This window comes from Hyperolius riggenbachi, chromosome 2 (assembly GCF_040937935.1).
Source record: "Hyperolius riggenbachi isolate aHypRig1 chromosome 2, aHypRig1.pri, whole genome shotgun sequence".
Taxonomy (NCBI): Eukaryota; Metazoa; Chordata; class Amphibia; order Anura; family Hyperoliidae; genus Hyperolius; species Hyperolius riggenbachi.
Window position 1 is genome coordinate 111,524,496 of NC_090647.1, and position 6,389 is coordinate 111,530,884.

General features: G+C 43.2%; 1 protein-coding gene across 4 annotated transcripts in view; it reads right to left on the reverse strand.

The window, feature by feature from the left end:
* The window catches only part of CSAD (cysteine sulfinic acid decarboxylase), a 65,940-nt gene extending 60,251 nt beyond the window's left edge, over positions 1-5,689 (reverse strand). For 3 of the 4 annotated variants that reach the window (XM_068267219.1, XM_068267221.1, XM_068267222.1), the window contains exon 1: positions 5,623-5,681. The gene's annotated coding sequence lies outside the window, so the exon portion shown is untranslated. Of the gene's footprint in view, positions 1-5,622 lie in introns of all 4 variants that reach the window. The other variant, XM_068267220.1, reaches the window with a different exon arrangement.
* Between the last annotated feature and the right edge of the window lie 700 nt (positions 5,690-6,389).

Below are 6,389 nucleotides of genomic sequence, written 5' to 3' on the forward strand. Positions count from 1 at the left end.
CCGGAGCCTGACTGCACCATCCGGAAACAGAAACCAATGAGAAACGGAAAGCACAGAACACACTGGCTACAAACACCTGACGTTCTACCCCACTTCCTATGCGTATTCTAGTGGCCATTTTGGATGGGGACACATGGGCCAAGCATTTCTGGAGTGGTTAGTAGTGACTAACGTGCTGGAGCTGTTTGGCAGTATGTCGGAGGTGGAGGTGAGGCCTAAACAGCGGAGGACTTGATTCTACAGGTGCACCTTCTGCTGACCTCCCAGACCCCAACAATTATATAGTTTTATTTATAACTTTAAACCAAAACAGAAAGAAGCAGGCGGTTGGCACTACAGCGATTGCGACAAAGACTACTCAGTTAAAAGGACATGCAGTGTGCACTGGAGGATTTTATACGCCTATTTATAACTTTTACCATACGGATCCGGATCGCAGCCGTATACATACCTGATGCAACTGGTCATCCGGTCCGTTTGGCACAGAAACGCAAGTGTGAACGAGGCCTTAGACATTTATACATTTTAGTCATCATGTTAAATTTGCAATTGTAATCAGCAGTGCTGTATTTTGTATCAGTGTTCATATTTGATGTATATCATTATTTATCCCTTGTTTGTTTTCTTACATTGTACAGTGCCACGGAATATGTTGGCGCTTTATAAATAAATAATAATAATAATAGCCATATGCCCATGTATGTATTGTGTAGTGTATGTAACGTACTCTAGGGCCAATTTGGGGGGATAATTTTTTTTACCAAAAAAGTCACTCTTTCTTTATTAATAAAAAAAAAAAAATATATAACAGCAGCAATAAAATACCACCAAAAGAAAGCTCTATTTGTGAGAAGAAAAGGGGGTAAAATTCATTTAGTTGCTAAGTTTTATGATCGGGCAATAAACCGTTAAATTTGCGAAGTGCTGAATTGTAAAAGATGTCCTGGTCACTGGGGGTATAAACTTCTGGTCTTCAAGTGGTTAAAGGGAACCAGAGGTGACAGACCTATGGAGGCTGACATTTGTTTCCTTTAGATAATGCACATTGCCTGGCTGTCCTACTGATCCACTACCTATAATATGTTTGTCCATAGACTCTGAGCAAACATGCAGATCAGGTGTTTCTGACACAAATCTGGCAAAATTAGTTGCATGCATGTTTTACAGTAGGTGTGTGATTTAGACACCACTGAACAGAAAGATGAGCAGGGCTGCCAGGCAATTGGTATTGCTTAAATAAAATTAATATGGCAGCCTCCATATGTTTCTCACCTTAAGTTTCTTTCAAATGTCACTTATGCATAACTCCAGCTTCCACCCTTTATGCCCAAAATTGATCTATATCCAAAAGTATTATTAGCTCAACTTTCCCAAATCTAAAAACCTAGCCTAACCCTAAAATTACCCTAAGAGTCCCCAAAAACTGCACACTAAATTTGTCTGACCTTCCTGAACCCTGAAAATGTAGAAATGTATCTAGTTCCATGGAAACAATATTTCCAGGTGATGAAATTGCTACAGTGTTGATATCATCAGTTGCTAAACTTCACTGTTTTGACAACTGTGTCGCCACATTTCTCCTTGGTTTTCCTTTACTTACCACTTTCCGCTACTGATTTGTGGAAAACAGTTTAAGACATTAAAAGAGAACTCCGTGAATTGCCATTGAAAAGGGCCATTCAATAGGAATATAATTTGTAACTTACAACTTAAAAAATCTTTGCTCTGAAAGGTCTCAGCTGCAGAAGTTTAAAAGCACACTTGAACTATACAAAAAAATTGGGACTTTTACTTACCTGGGGCTTTTTCCAGCTCCCTGTAGTGTGTCAGGTCTCTCTGTGTCCTCTGGGTCCCCTTCCTTCTTCTTCTGCGAGCTCCAAAATATCTGTGACAGGAACTCCAGTCATGCCAAATGTGCATGTGCGGACTCATCTGTGTGCCCTTCTTAACCGCGCTCCCATTACCAGCAGAGTGGGGCCGAACCTCCGATTTTAGGTTCGCGAACCGGGTTCGCGAACTTCCGCGTAAGGTTCGGTTCGCGAACCGCAATAGACTTCAATAGGGATGCGAACTTTGAAAAAAAAAAAATTATGCTGGCCACAAAAGTGATGGAAAAGATGTTTCAAGGGGTCTAACACCTGGACGGAGGCATAGCGGAGTAGGATACACGCCAAAAGTCCCCGGGAAAAATCTGGATTTGACACAAAGCAGCGTTTTAAGGGCAGAAATCACATTGAATGCTAAATGACAGGCCTAAAGTGCTTTAAAACATCTTGCATGTGTATACATCAATCAGGTAGTGTAATTAAGGTACTGCTTCACACTGACACACTAAACTCACCGTGTAACGCACCGCAAACAGCTGTTTGTGTAGTGACGGCCGTGCTGGACTGGTGCGCACCATGGCGAGAGTGCAGGTTTTGGTGGCTTTACAGCCCATATGGTCGCCTGGCTGATGTAGCTGAATGACAGAACAGTGACTGTCCAGCTGATCAAATTTGGTCTGACCACAATGGGGCAACGACCTTATTATCGTGGGTGTGCCCCCCGAGACACTCATCTAGGCGCCGGTCATTGCTTCATTGTGATACGCAAGCCCCTTCACCACGGCGGGATCACTGAACACAACAGGTATGCAGTGGCGGGTTCACTGAACAGGAATACAGTGGCGGGTTCACTGAACAGAACAGGTATGCAGTGGCGGGTTCACTGAACAGAACAGGTATGCAGTGGCAGGTTCACTGAACAGAACAGGTATGCAGTGGTGGGTTCACAGAACAGGTATGCAGTGGCAGGTTCACTGAACAGGTATACAGTGGCGGGTTCACTGAACAGAACAGGTATATAGTGGCGGGTTCACTGAACAGAACAGGTATACAGTGCCGGGTTCACTGAACAGAACAGGTATACAGTGGCGGGTTCACTGAACAGAACAGGTATACAGTGGCGGGTTCACAGAACAGGTATGCAGTGGCAGGTTCACTGAACAGGTATACAGTGGTGGGTTCACAGTACAGGTATGCAGTGGTGGGTTCACAGAACAGGTATGCAGTGGTGGGTTCACAGAACAGGTATGCAGTGGCAGGTTCACTGAACAGGTATGCAGTGGTGGGTTCACTGAACAGGTATGCAGTGGTGGGTTCACTGAACAGGTATGCAGTGGTGGGTTCACTGAACAGGTATGCAGTGGTGGGTTCACTGAACAGGTATGCAGTGGTGGGTTCACTGAACAGGTATGCAGTGGTGGGTTCACAGTACTGGTATGCAGTGGTGGGTTCACAGAACAGGTATGCAGTGGTGGGTTCACAGAACAGGTATGCAGTGGCAGGTTCACTAAACAGGTATGCAGTGGTGGGTTCACTGAACAGGAATGCAGTGGTGGGTTCACTGAACAGGTATGCAGTGGTGGGTTCACTGAACAGGTATGCAGTGGTGGGTTCACAGAACAGGTATGCAGTGGTGGGTTCACAGAACAGGTATGCAGTGGCAGGTTCACTAAACAGGCATGCAGTGGTGGGTTCACTGAACAGGTATGCAGTGGTAGGTTCACTGAACAGGTATGCAGTGGTGGGTTCACAGTACAGGTATGCAGTGGTGGGTTCACAGAACAGGTATGCAGTGGCAGGTTCACTGAACAGGTATGCAGGTATCCAGTGGGCTCACTGAACAGAACAGGTATGGTGGGCTCACTGAACAGAACAGGTATGCAGCCAGGAACAAGCTAAGCCTAACTAATCTTTCCCTATGAGAGACAGTCTGCAGCAGCTCGCCCTACTCTCACTAACGCAGGCACACGAGTGAGCGTAATGGCCGCCTCTGCCTGCCTTTTATTAGAGGGGGGAGTGGCTCCAGGGGCTAGTGTAGCCTAATTGGCTACACTGGGCCTGCTGACTGTGATGTAGAGGGTCAAAGTTGACCCTCCTGGTGCATTATGGGGCGAACCGAACTTCCGCAAAAGTTCGCCTGCGGGACGCGAACGCGAACCACTGAAGTTCGCATGGAACCGTTCGGCCCAACTCTAATTACCAGGAGCATTTTGCACATGAAGGTTTTACTCTTTTGAGAACTGTGCATGCTCAGACCTCCCCCCATGATTGGAGCGTGATAATGAAGTAGATGGAACTGCACATACGCAGTTGGTGTGACTGGAACTCCAGTCGCAGATACTGTATATCAGAACTGGCAGCAGGAGAATGGAAGTGACCCAGAGGACCTGACAAACTGAAAAACCACAAGGTAAGTAAAAGTCCAATTATTTTGCCTAGTTCAGGTGTGCTTTAAAGCAGATCTGAGATGAAAAACTAACTATAACAAGTAACTTGTTTATATATCTAAAGTTTAGATGGTTTACACAGCAAATCTAACTGCAAACAGCTTAAATAGTTTAAGATTATTTATTCCTGTGATACAATGAGGACAGCCATGTTCTGTTTGTCACATTACACACAGGCAAAGCTGATAGCATCTCCAGCTATCTACCTGTGACAAATTCACTCTGCTCTCCTCCTCCCCTCTGACTCTGAAATCTCTGGCTAGTAACCTCCCCCTCCTCCTCCTGTCCAGACTGATCTCCCATAAGCCCTTGCTACAGTGCCAAGGCTCTCTGAAAAAGCTGTGGGCGTGGCTTGTTTGTTTTTTAGGGAATTAGAGTATTAAAACAAAAACAAAACAAGTATTTGGCTTGAGGAAAGTAAACTGTATGAAAGGAACACAATTATGCAATGAGTAAAAGTTTTTCTTGGATCCACTTTAATCATTGTGAAGCTTGCTGGCTAACTCATCTGTTTGAATCATGAATTAACAAGAGAGAAAGCGATGATTTGTAACCAATGCCAATAAGGTTATCTTTAAAGACAACAGAATGGTTTGTCTCTGCATGGAAAAAGTTGCTTATCATTTTAACAGAGCAGGACACATAAAGCACATTTTTAAACCTTTATTCAAACACAGTCAATGATACATTGTGCTTTAGTACAATAAAAAAAGCTTGTTTTCTGCAATCTTTCAAAGCATAAGCAAGAGAAATCAGTGTTCAAAGATCAATGGCATGGCAATAATACTTAAGGGTTACTTTAAATGAATACATCCTGGAGTTCTTGTTTAATACGGAAACATAACATGGAGAAAAGACAGGTGTATGTTCTGCATTAAAGAGACTCCGTAACAAAAATTTTAGCAGTATTTCTCCTATCCTACAAGTTTCTAAGGCTATTCCATTGTGCTCTGGCTTACTGCAGCACTTTCTACTTGCACCATCTCTGTAATAAATCAACTTATCTTTCCCCTGTCAGATTTGTCGGCTGTGTCTGGAAGGCTGCCAACTCTTCTGTAATGTGAACAAGTTAACTCCTTCCAAGCCCCTCCAGTGCTCCTGTGATGATTATTCCTCACAATGTCCCTTGCTCTCACTGTCAGCTTGTCTGCTATCTGTGAGGCTGATAAACACAGACTGATAAACTGAACAAAGAATAGCTGGCTGAGGAGGAAGCTGCCTTTCAGGCTGACACTAGTGCAGAGCTGAGACTACAGGCTCTAAAAACACAGCTTGTCATGCTTCATTGACACAGAGCTCTTTCAAAACTTGCACATAACCTCTGGAGACTGAATTCTCTGTGTACTCACTGTGTATTAACTGAGTTCACTGCTCTGCTGATGTACTTCCTGTTTTGGTGGCCATCTTTTCTGTTTACAAAACAGTTTATAAAACAGTTTTTTTTAACCCTCTTTATTGCAGCGGAGAGCAGAAAAAATATTACAGAGGGGGCTAGGAGATGACCCCAAACAGGCAGGGATGTTTGTTTATACTTCATTTTGTGAATACAGATTCTCTTTAAGTTCACAAGCTTTACTTTGGACGATCTCAGTGTAATGGTGACAAGACTACTATTTTCTTTAAAAAGGGCAATGCCAACACCTGATTGCTCTCCTTTTACCACTTATCCTTCATGTCACATGGAGCACTTGTCTGTGGCAGAATGTATAGATACAGTACATGAGTGCTGATATTTACAAACATGGCTAAACACTAGATATGGCCAATGAGATGCTAGGAATTACAACTTGGCATGCAAATGTTATGCTATTTCTATACAACTTGAAATTGGGTCAATCAAAAGCATTTTGACTGGCTGAATTCCAAACTGCACACAGTCTGCATTATATTTGCATGCAAGTTAAAATAATTAGCATCTCATTGAACACTTTGAGAGATTTTTTTTCCAGATTTTTATTTAGCTAAATCAATCATTTTCTTAACATGTAGTGTGCGAGGCTCTTAAAATAAAACACGCAAATTACAACCTATCAAATAGGCTTTCACACTGCACAGTTGAGGGTTATTGACCTAATAGTTAATAATAATAATAATGGCAGTATTTGTATAGCGCCTT